The 12,177-nt window shown below is 46.7% G+C and overlaps 1 long non-coding RNA gene and 1 pseudogene across 1 annotated transcript; one reads left to right on the forward strand and one right to left on the reverse strand.

Annotated features, from left to right (window-relative positions):
• The window catches only part of LOC144172677 (nose resistant to fluoxetine protein 6-like), a 250,733-nt pseudogene that overhangs the window by 40,042 nt on the left and 198,514 nt on the right, over positions 1–12,177 (reverse strand).
• Positions 455–2,135, forward strand: LOC144172640 (uncharacterized). The gene is made up of 4 exons (XR_013323070.1): positions 455–837; positions 1,595–1,658; positions 1,759–1,893; positions 2,024–2,135. It is a non-coding gene; the product is annotated as an uncharacterized LOC144172640 (long non-coding RNA).

Genomic DNA, 12,177 nt, shown 5'->3' on the forward strand with positions numbered 1-12,177 from the left:
TTACGGGTACGTTGCATGGAAACGATTTTTGTTCGTTGCATGGAAACGATTTTTGCGCGCTTTGTGCAAAGCAAAGTGAATTCGGATAACTAACCTCGCCCACACTCGAATGATCTTCACTTCAGCCGGGCAAGTGAGGTAGCGGCTTGGGCACGCGAAACAAAATAATGTGCGTGTCACGTTAGTTCGCTGTGCGAAATTTTGAAAAAAAGAAGCATTACATTTGCCCCTAATTGCCTGGCGATGCGATAATTATGTTGGGAACGCCGGGGTTCCTTAACGTGAAAAAAAAAAAAAAAGGGGGGGGGGTGCAGCCAGTGCAGCTACTTCGGAATGTAGTCGATACAAATGCAAACGAACAGGTCAGAATGCACCCCTTGGTAGCCTATTTTGCCGCTGGTTAACTTAGGCGGTATGACGGTGTACCTATCGCAAAAAGTTCGTTAGACTTCTGGGATATATTGTTAAAAGCTGCAAACCTGAGCCTTTTGTCGTAGCTTTCTTCGCTGGCGAGTAAGCAACCAGACAACCTGCGTGACTATATAGCCAACTTTGTTAGAAAGGGGCACTTTGAGGGCTGAAGGTGTCACAGAGGGTGGGAAAAAGTGCGCTGTTCGAGTACATGCGTTCGTTTGCGACTTACATTTTTGAAATGCATTAAAGCAGCATAGCGCGTTCTTGAGTTGTGAGAAATGCACCCCAAAAGGCTGGTAAATAGCAGCTGGTAAAGAGTCGAAGTCACTTTCATTGCAGGCTATGGTTTTCAAGATACCCTCAAACCGGGAAAGCCGCGGAGTTCATCGACGATGAGTGCCAATCCCGAGACCATAGAAACTGGTAAGTAAATATTGTGTAAATGGCTAGCGGGTCTAGCGAATCAAAATGGAAAAGCGAATTCAATCGATAACGCGCAGCACAACAGGAGCTGGAATGACCAGGGCAGGTGCCACTTTCAACTAAGCCGATAAAGATCCGAAGGGGGGAATTGGGGTTAAGAGGTGTGGGAGGTACTTGGTCATGCTAGCGATCACCCACTCCCTCTAAAGGGAACCGTTCCGCCCAAAAGAGGTCACTCTGGATACAGAATTTTTCCTACTGCGCGTACTTTATCAGAAGTTTGCAACCAACACGCTTTCATTGGGGCCGCATTGATCATGCACAGCCGTCGTTCGCCGAAATAAAACCGACATGCTTCGAGCAAAAAGGCTAGTTCTAGTACTGTTCATCGGTGGTGCGGTTTCGAACAGCTTGAATCAAAGGCTTTTACAGCCGTGGTTCCAGGCGCTCTTCCCAACTTTTGAAGAATCCTGTAAATGCTCAGCAGTGATGAATAACAGGGTGCGTTTCATATGACGAGGTAACAACGCCGAGCGTGAAAAAACAAAAACCATGGTTAAAGTGAACGCTAACAAATTTAGTGGCTGCAATGATACGCATGGCTTTGACTGAAAAACAGAACCTTCCTGCATTCGTGCAAAAAAAAAAAAAAAAGAAGAAGAATGCCCGGGTTGTTGTAAAATGCTCAAATTATTCTTCCTTTCTTCCCCTAGCCTGTTCCAAGCGTGTATTAAACATGTCACACAACTCTTTTCAGTGCTGAGAAAGACTAGGATCGAAGTTGTTCGTTTATGAGTTCCCACTTTGGTTCCCTTTATTACGTAAGTAAACTTGGACCATTATACACATTCGTGTTTAATGGGTGTTTCTTTTGTGTGAACCATCTGTAATACCTCTGTAGCACTTTGTGTTCTTTTTTAGGTGAAAGATCTGCCGGACTGGAGGAGCAAACGTCGCTTCTACAACCAAGCGAATTTTCAGGTGGGTTGTTTCGATTGAGGTAGCGGTCATCTATATACAGTTGGACAGGAAGAAAAGAAGAAAAAGGTCCGAGAGGTTAGTATCCGTTCCCGAATAGTATTTGGTGAGTGTAGAAAATTTCTGAGAGCGTATTTTGATTTGTTTTAGTAGTTCAATTTATGAACTGCTATGCAGCCCATAACTAGTCGCGCCCTATGCTTTCCAGCTGCTGCTGGTGTGACGCAGGTCACAGTCGATAGCGGGCCACATCATTGGTGACTGGATCCACTTTGCGAATATTGGGCTTACAGGAACCCACAAGGTAAGCAATAAACTAATATTGTAATGAGGTAAAGCGCGCTGCAATAATTAGGAACTGCGGACAATCCCTTGTAATGGCTATGTGCCATCGGTCATCGCCATGTTGCTAGCAGACAACCAGCCGCTCGTGCGAACGAAGAAGAAGCTCGGTCTGCGCGGTTGACATGCCGACGTTTTTCCCGACTGAGACGTCAGTCCCTAGAGGTGCCGCTTGGCAGTTTGGGGATATCACTAACAGGGGCGGCTATGCTATCGTTCGGGGCATCCGAAACGGGGTTTTGCCGCCGGGATGTATGCACTGCTCTCCTGCGCTACATTGAAAATTCTAAACGATTCTCTTTATGATTGAGATTGGTCATCCTCGCTTTAATTTTCCAGTTTTTTTTTTCTTCTTCTCAAAACCAACTGATCTAAATTATCCTTCCTAGGCGTGTCGTGAATTGATAAGAGTACCATTCATTCTTACAATCCTCTGTTGTTTGGCCGATCCCCTGATTGGGTATGCGCCATTAATTATCAGCATCAACAACAACAACAACAACAGCGGCTTTGGGTGTGACCGTTTGTCACGCCTTGCATCTAGCGAGATTCCAGGGTACATCCGCTCCTGGATTGGTGAGTTTTTAAAGGGAAGGAAATTCTTTTGTTCCAAGGGCGGCTTATCGACATCCCAGTATCACCAATTTCGTGGAGTTCCTCAGGGATCAGTTCTTTCTCCAGTTATTTTTAACTTACTCCTTAGTTCTATCCCAATACAGAACGGCATATCTACCTATGTGTATGCCGATGATATTGCTTTTTTCTCGGCTGATAGGGACATCCAAGCGTTATATCAGCGACTGCAGGACTATGTGGTTGTCCTGGATAATTGGCTTAGCACGTTACACCTCTCGCTAAATGTCAGTAAATGTGCCGTTATAGTATTTCCCAGCAATAACCCTATATCATTACGTCTAACATACCGGTTGCAATCCATCCCTCAGGTCACGGAAATTAAATATTTGGGTATAATTTATGACGACCACCTCACATGGCGTCCTCATATTTCGCACATTGCTGCCAAAGGTGAAAAAGCTGCGGGAGTGCTGCGTAGGCTATGCAATCATAAATTCGGTATGCGTAGAGACGCCCTGCTAATGATTTATCGTTGCTATGTTCGCCCAGTATTGGAATTTGGTTGCGTGTTATTTTCTGGCTGCGCGACGTATAAACTCCATCCCCTATTTCTTATTGAGAGATTGGCGTTGCGTTTATGTTTAGGGTTGCCAAAGTATGTAGCTAACTCTGTATTGTACCTTGAGGCACGGTTGCCTTCACTTCTGGATCGATTTAAATTGTTAACTGTTGTAACATTTCTAAAACTGTTTGAATCTCCATTATACGAAGTTCAACCCATCTTCCTCTTGAGGCCTGACCTTTTTCGAGGATTTACGTGGCCCCGATTTCAGCGTCCTCAATTGGATTGCGTTCAGGCATGGCTGCAGCCTCTTCGTGCAGATCTTTTTCTACTCCAGCCCTTTTCTGATAATTTGTCGCCTGTCGACATAAGCTTGGACAACATTTTTCCTTCGCATGCGAAATTATTGCCGGCCCGATTACTCAATCATTTACTTGAAGATCACTTGGCCACTCTTCATACTGATGTCGTCATTGCCACAGATGCCTCGCAAAGTGATGAGAAGGCTGGGGTAGGGATATATTCTCAGTCTCTAGATTGGTCCTTCTCAATCAGGCTGCCAGACTATACCCCGATCTTTCAGGCAGAATTATTGGCGATAATATTAGCCCTTAATAAACTACAGCACAGATTTGCGGGGGTGGTTATCCTTTCGGATTCTCTCTCCGTGTGCACTGCTCTAACAAATGATAAAGATTCTTCTATTCTCAGGTCATTCCGTTCATTCATTCCTTACCAGCTTCGCGAGATCCGGTTAGTGTGGGTCCCTGGTCACGCAGGGATAATCTTCAATGAAATGGCAGACCAATTAGCCAATTTGGCTCTTGGGGGTCCTGCCGTCGTGAATTGCCCAATTGACAATTTTCTTTTGGGGGCGAGGTTCAGGCGCCTTCAAGTTTTACAAAGTAATCGGCAAGATGCCCTTCGTTCATGCTCCGACTATATTCACCTCTCTCACTTATGGAAGCCTAAATTCTGCGAATCTCGTAAATGTGAGGTCGCAATCACAAAATTTCGTTGCAGAATCCCCCCTTTAAATTTTTATCTATACAAAGCTGGTCAGGCGTTATCTCCTCAATGCCCTTTCTGCAATGCCCCTGAAACAATAGAACACTTTCTTTTAAATTGCCGCAGCTTTTCCTCGATGCGACGCACGCACCTTGAATACACGTTTAATCGGCTGAATCTCCCTTTATCTTTAACCGTTCTTCTTTCCCTGGGTGCTTCCGTCGTAGGATATTGCCACAGAGATGTCGTGATCGCCTTTCATTCCTTTGTTGCGGCGACAGGCCGGATGCCCTGCTAGATAGCTATGCCTTCATTCGCAAGATTTTTTTTTTTTTTTTCCTGACAATCCTGTTCAATCCAAAGATTTTTTTTTTCTACTCTCAATGTTTTTTCCGGTACTCCTTTTTTTTGTTTTTCTCTAAAATAAACCGGGTCACAGCTTAATTATTACTAGCAGCTTCTTGGCCAATCCCCCGCGTGGGTACGCGCCATATCATAGGGAACCAACCAACCAACCAACCGACCGTTTGTCGGCTCTCTCGCTCTCTGTGGTTCTGGACCTCTGCGACCGTCTGCATCTACCAGCCAATAAACCCCCTTTCATTTTGGTGGAGCGTGCGGGGTACATTCTCATCCCGGCCCCGAGCTTCACCTCGCCTCGACTCATGAAGTGATCTCACCCTGGCTCTTGGAAAGCGTCGGCCAGCCCCAGCCCCGGTGAGCCATGGACGCGACCATTCCCCAGCCCCGTGTTCCCTGCCCATGCCCCGCCGAGACCAGACGAACTGACCAGCCACGACCACATGTAGAGCCGACGACGTTCCCCCGCCCAGATCTCCGGCGCTTCTCCGAGGGCTTTGGATGCTGCCTCGTGGTGTCGGTGGTGGTTACAGCTGTTCCGGGGCCGGTGCTTATCACGACCATCACCATCATATGCGGCGGCCAGGACTTCACTGTATATACTCATCCCATCTCGTCCTCACCGCAGCTATGGACGTCAAAACGTTCCGGCTGTGCGTCGACATCATCAAACTCGCACTGGTTGCTACCGACGGATTCTCCGCGACGGTAAAAGCCTTGCCCCGAAGAAAAATGGAGATACTGGTGCGACAGCTTGTGGACCAAGAGCTGCCTGGAGCTACCCGGTTGAGAGGCCCCAATAACAAAGCTGAGCGTCGTACAAGCACATCCAACCACAAAGCCACCGTCTTCTGCAATTGCGCTCAACCTATCAGCAACCGCGTGCACTACTGCGGCTGGCACTCGAGCACTGCTAAGATAAGGTCGAGCTGCCGACTCGGACCCTCACAGGCGGAAGGAATCAACGGCACCGCCTTCGAGTCGTATCCCTATGGTCTCGACCGGGACGGTCGTCTTTGCCCGGGGGGGGGGGGGGGGGGGGGTAGTGTCACGGGACCACTGGACAATGCCCCATGGCGGCATAGCTCGGCATCGAAGACGACGTGGAAGAGGGCTCGAGCAGGCTCAGCGGACTCGGTCATGGCCGCTTGTAAATACTGTAAATAGATCGTTCCACCCCATTACATTGTTCGTCTCATCTGTGTCCTGCCGTCGCGTAACAATATTCTCAAAATTTAATAGTGCATTTATATTTAAATGATTTTCATCCTAATCTCTGCCTAATAAAAATACATGAACCATGCAGAAGACACAACACTCCGCTAGCGAACGACTTTGACGAATAATCACTAACCTGTATAGGTTACTGACTCGGGAGATTCAAGTTGGGAGTCAGGTGACCCAAACTTTTGTGCGCTTGCTTTCTTCTGGTCATATGGTTAGCACGAGTTGCTGCGTAGCTGCTTGTTCAGTTACTCTCCTTTTAGTGCGTGCGTGTGTGCATGTGCGTGTGTGTGCGTGTGTGCGCTCGTTAACTAAACAAATCCTTAGGCGGCGACTACTTTTTCGCGCAAAAACCGCCTACTGCCGCAGCGTACTGAAGTAGAAATTGTTTGCTTTTTCCACACAGACGCAGCCAGCCCCTGGATGGAGCCTCCTCTCCTGCACAGCTGCAGCAATGGAATGTAAATAAAAAAATGTTGTAACCATGCAAAAATAAAATAAAATTTTATTTGAAATTTCACTTTTCCTTGTTATTTTGAAAATGCTTTAAAATATATCGTAACCGGCAAACGTGGATAACAGAAACAATGCTCCACGATACACATTCCACACGTTTGGCAAAACGTCACTGTAACGTTCCTGGTCCACATTCTGAAAAGGTTTTGCAACGTTAAAAGATTGTTTCAAGCGTGTTTTCTGCAACGTTAAGTAAATGTAAATCCAACATAATTACTATGTTGTCGAAATGCTTCCTCCAGTTCCAATAATGTTTGACGAAACGTTACTGTAACGTTTTTTAGTTGTTCTTAAAATGTTTTTGTAGGGTGCTTCTGCAACGTTAGGTAAACGTAACTCCAAAAGTATTTATATGTTGTAGAAATGCTTTCTTACTGTTCGCATAACGTTTGGCGAAATGTGATGTAACGTTTTACATTCTTTTTAAACGCTTTTTGAACGTTATTAGCTTGTATCGCTGCAACGTTAGGGAAATGTAACACTAACATTAATAATATGTTGTAAAAATGTTTTGTGGACGTTTAAAGGGGTCCTGAAATGCCTTCCGCCGATGCATGGATGTACATGTAACCAAATAAAGCAATGTATTAGCAATCTCCTCCTGCAAGAATTTTGTTAAAGCGATGAGTATTAGCTGAGAAATCGTAAATCAAACACCGCGAATTATCGTCGCGCCGTATTTCCTCCTCCTTTCAACTGTTTCTTCGCTGTTGGCCTCCCCTCCCATGATGCTCCGCTCCTCAGCGGTGACGTACTTCCGCTATTGCGCTCCCACAGACTGCCGTCTGCTACGGGCCAGCTCTTTCGGCTTTTTCATCTCTGTAGACACCATGGGCACAGGCTGGAAAAGCGAACGAATGACCTGGCCGCATGTGTGCGGCCTGGCCTTGCCCTTTCGCGGTGTACGTAGCTGAAGGGCTGCAGTTGGTATCGGCGGCGAACTCGCAGCCGCGTGGGGAGAATCGTGCGCTCGTTCCCTTTGGTGCACCGCGCACTGTTTATCCAAAAAGCGCGGTCTCAGATGTGGCCCCGCTGGTGCCGGGTGTTATTTTGCGGTGGTTGTAATTCCTACTACCGGCGGCATGTGAAAAAAGACATTTTCAACCGACACAGAACCCGTGCACAAAACGCGCCGGATCGGATCGCTTTATCAGCGGCGATGAACGTGAAGGCGAAGAGCAAACCAACGCTGCACTCGATCAGCGAGAACCCGTGTTCTGACAAGCTGCACCCATGTGTTGCATTCAACACTGACGGGAAAGCGTTTGTTTGCACTTGTTTGGATAGTCGTAAAATGTCCAAACACTCCGGCACTCCGCTAGCAGATCAGCCGGCGAGACATTTCGGAAAACATTTGACAGATGGCGCCGTATGCATTAGTGTGTCGCTACGCAAAACTGATGAGACGCTCTACTAAAACTCCCATCGCGGTGTCACGTAGCGGGACGCAAAAATTTAGCGTTTAGCGTATGCAAAGGCCACAAACGCTGTACTAAAACTCTATTAGCAGTAAAATAGCGTGCGTATGTGAAACCGCTTGCATTTACAAAGCTGCACGCCGAGCGCGTACGTTTCAAACCTAGTGACATCGTTTAAATACACTGGCAAGCACAGTGTAACGTAGTCAGATATCAACCGTATGCTCAGGCGACAAGCAAGAGCTTGTTTTATGTGGGGCGGAGATTGCGCATAAAGGCCCGTTCGCACTTGCGACGAAAGCGAGTGAGAGCGGCAGGAATTCCGTCGCTTTGTCGCGCGACGATCGTTTTTGTCGAATGGTCGGGACAAATTTTGGTTGCGCGACAGAATTCCCGTCGCTTTCGCTCGCTTTCGTCGCAAGCGGGAATGGAAAGTTCTGCCGCTGCCGTCTGCTACGCAGCTCGGAGGTAACCGCGCGATCTGCTCGGGCCGGATGAACGCGCACACTCCCGCACCGCAGCGCCCCAAGCGGCAGACGGCCGCGTACATCGCTCCCGGCGCCCGCCTGGAGTCCGCCCTCGGCACACTAGCCAGTATATTTCAGGCACTATAACGGAGGAAAGATTTTTTGCTTCCGATGAACCTAGTTCTTTGCCCCTGTGTTTTTAAATACGTGAAGTGGTTAGCACGTCGTCCTCACGCAGCTCTGTATCGTCGTAGCATCGCTGATTGTCCGAACGAAGCTTGCAGCTAAGCCAATGCAGCGACCGAAGCTGTGTGTGTGTGTGTGTGTGCATCGCCTCCTGTGTGTTGTGGACGCGTTCGTTTCGCGATGAAATGCGACATTGTACTTCTGCGGGTGGATAGTGCTTCCCATGGTCTGGATTATCTTTCTCGAACGACGTACCACTCAACCTCGCATGGGGTATGTGCAGTGTGCCTGGCTAAAAGCCTTCTCGCTTGCGCGCCAGAGTTGTGACTTGCTGCTCGTCCCCGCAAACCGGGTGTGAGGTGAGTGCCGTATTTACGACGGGCAGGAGGAGGCAACTCATCGTCTGTCAATCGCGGTTCAGACTTGCAACGCATGTTGTGACGTTGCGTTCGTTCGAAACGCATCTCTGGATTGTTTTGAAGTTGAATAAAATGTACGCGTCAAACCCGGGCATTCGGCTCAGGGCGTTCTCTGCGATTGCACCAAAGAAGTGCCACGGGACTTTCTTTATGGTACGTACTCACGTAAGATAAAATCCACGTCGTGTTATGGCCGTGTTGCATTCAATACAAACGGTCAAGCGTTTGTTTACACTTGTTTCGTTTGTCGTAAAATGTCATAGCACTCCGGCACTCCGCTGGCAGATCAGCCGGCGAGCCGACGCTGAGCAGACGACTCATCTCTTTGCCGGAAGTGCGTGAAAAAGCCGCCCAATAGCAGGATGTCTAGCTCATGACGAACATCTGGGAATCGATGATGTAGACATGTGAAGATGGCGGCGTCCAAAAACACGAAGGAAAGGGTGAGAAAAAAGCGACAAACTTTGCAACAAAAGTGTGAGCTTTCCGCTGCGCGTAAAAGAGTAATACTTGGCACAGGTGACGTTGGCAACCCAATCTAGCGATTGCGCTAGTTCATTTAGTGTGCTCAAAATGCCTTTCAGGGCCCCTTTAAATAATGTTTGACAAAACATTACTGTAACGTTTTTGATAACATTAGTTAAATATTTTAAAAAAATGACATTAAGAACATTGCTCTAAGGTTAGCACCAAACAAAAAAAATACGTTCTTCTAATGTTTTGGTGCTACTTGTGTTAGTGCGGTGAAAAATTGTGCTATGGATTGTAATTCGCCATTCTAGAGGTAGCGGTGGTCAAATATCTACCGCGATGCTAAGATGAAAGTTCCCAACAGTGAACAGACCTAAGCGCAAACCAAGCCGGTTGCGAGCTGTTGGGGAAGCCTCTCTTCTCGCTGCGCACGAGTGCGTTGCGTTTGTGTCAGAAGCGAATGCTTTAACGATATTTCTTTTTGTCTACAATGCTTCTCTTTTTTTTTTATCGTGAAGTTAAAAGTGTGGTAATTTATTTTTGTTGCGCTCATAATCAAGTGACTGCGGTTACCAAACTTGCAATTTCGCGTGCAACATCCAAAACCGCAGTTGGCGATAACCGCGGTTAAAGTTTAGTAACCACGGTTAAACTTAACTGCGGTTACTTTCGCCGTGTAACTAGGGTATACGTTTGCCACCGGCTCCGGTCTTTTCGGTACAGGACGTTTCGGTACAGGGCGTTTCGGTACGGTCTTTTCGGTGCACGGGCGTTTCGGGACACGGGCGTTTCGGGACACGGGCGTTTCGGGACACGGGCGTTTCGGTACAGGACATTTCGGTACAGGGCGGTTCGGTACAGGTCATTTCGTTTCGGCGAGCGCTTTAGGCTGCGGGCATTGTTTACGGGGTGGTTACAAGCACGGAATTTGTACCTATTTATTACAGGTGTTCTTGTTCGAAATTCTGCGTCATTTTAGGCCAGCAGTTGGTTATGCGGCCTTCCCAAAAAAACCTCTGTTGATTTGTTAAATATTAGCTGCGATATTTGTAGCATTCAGACAACCTATAAGTTTGTTTCTTAGCTACCTATTATCACCAAAATGTTATATAACAAATCAGTGACAGTATCATCGTGTTTTTCCACTCGTTTTTTTTTTTTTTGACGACTTATTATCACCTGTTTATTTTTTCGAAAATCAGTGAGGTAAATATTTCCTTTTTGCACTTTGCGGAGACCCTTCGACAACGGCTGCGGGAATGAGTCCCACCGCACGGGGAAGGAACCTGTCCCTTTATAACGTACTGACGAACAAGTTGCAATTTCTTGTGTTTCTGTATTTGTGTGCGTTGCTTTCTTCTGATAACGCAAGTACTTGAGGTGTTATTAGCAATGCATTCTGGAAGGCACCTATTGTACCTTGCCGCACGCTTCCGTCCCGACTTATTCATAGTTAGTAGGGACTGCGGCGGGTTTATTGTGTCTGTGAATCAAATTTGGAAATGCTGTGTAATGACGTTGAAAGCACTCTGTAATGTTTTATGCAGCATACATACAGTTATTCATCTTCTCAAGGACTGCTCATCTGTAATTCTTGGCGTTTTGCTAATATGGTCGTGACCAGAGACCAATGTCACCTGCTGCTCCCCATAATCAGTACTTTTTTGAGCCGCACACCGTTAAAATGATGTTCCCAGAAGCAGGTGTCGGCACGACATTATACATGGCATATATATAAAAAAAAACAAGTGCCGACTGCAACTGGCATTTAGCAAGTTAAAATGAGCCGCTGCAACTCAAATCGCGTGGGATGATGTAAGTGAAAAATCCAGTGTAACACTTTAGCGCTACTATTACGACGGATAATGTTTCTAACTGCACTGTTAAACCATTTCATACTTATTTATAAGATAGGTGTTTACTTATTTTAACTGCCCGGAAGAGCGCTTAGTGCGTAAGAAATATTTCCCGCAGCAAACATGCACGTCAAAGCAGCGTCCCCGAATAGGAGCCACGTTGGATCGTGGCTCATTGGTACCTCTGAAGTTTACATATGGTACTTTTGTGACAAAGAACTTCACTACTCAGAAGAAAATTTAAAATAATGTCTATGTAATTGAATAATCGATTCAAAGAACATTTATGCGAAAAGTAAACAAATGAGACAGGATCGAGGAACTATCCTCAACAAATATTTACAGGAGAAATCGCTTGAAAAGTATGCGGATTCGTAAGCAGGCGTTAAATAATCACAATATGAGCTCAGAAGCCGCCTTTAAAAAATAGTTCTAGAGATCCTGTGCAAAATCAATTCAAAACAACAACAAAATGAAGAACTAACTGATATGTTCATGCAGCGAAAACTCCTTAAACCCGTAAATTTTTTCAGTCACCTGTCTTCCCAGAATTTCTCTGGACGCACGGGGAGTGGTGGAGGAGCGTACATGGCTTGCGGCGGAGCTTGCCTAAAACGCTCGCCCTAAGATCGGGCTCCCGCTGACTTTCGTGCCGCTAACCATTCGGGGTACCAAGGCATGTTTTTTTTTTTTGTTTTTTTTTTTTTCAGAATGCGCCGAAGCGCAAGCGATCACGTGGGCGAGGACGGGATGGGAAACGCGAGGGCGCAAATAAAAAATTCAGCCCCGCCAGAGGACGAACATATCGTTTTTCTTTTTTTTTTTTTATTGCAGTGTTTAACGCGCCGACGCAACGCAGGCGATGAGGCGCGCCGTAGTCCATGGAGGGTTCTGGATTAATTTTGACCATCTGGGGATCTTTAACGTGCGCCGAAATCTCGTACACACGGGCGTTTT

Source organism: Haemaphysalis longicornis, unplaced genomic scaffold (genome assembly GCF_048455015.1).
Source record: "Haemaphysalis longicornis isolate Haplotype H1 unplaced genomic scaffold, Haemaphysalis longicornis Haplotype H1 scaffold_25, whole genome shotgun sequence".
Classification (NCBI taxonomy): Eukaryota; Metazoa; Arthropoda; class Arachnida; order Ixodida; family Ixodidae; genus Haemaphysalis; species Haemaphysalis longicornis.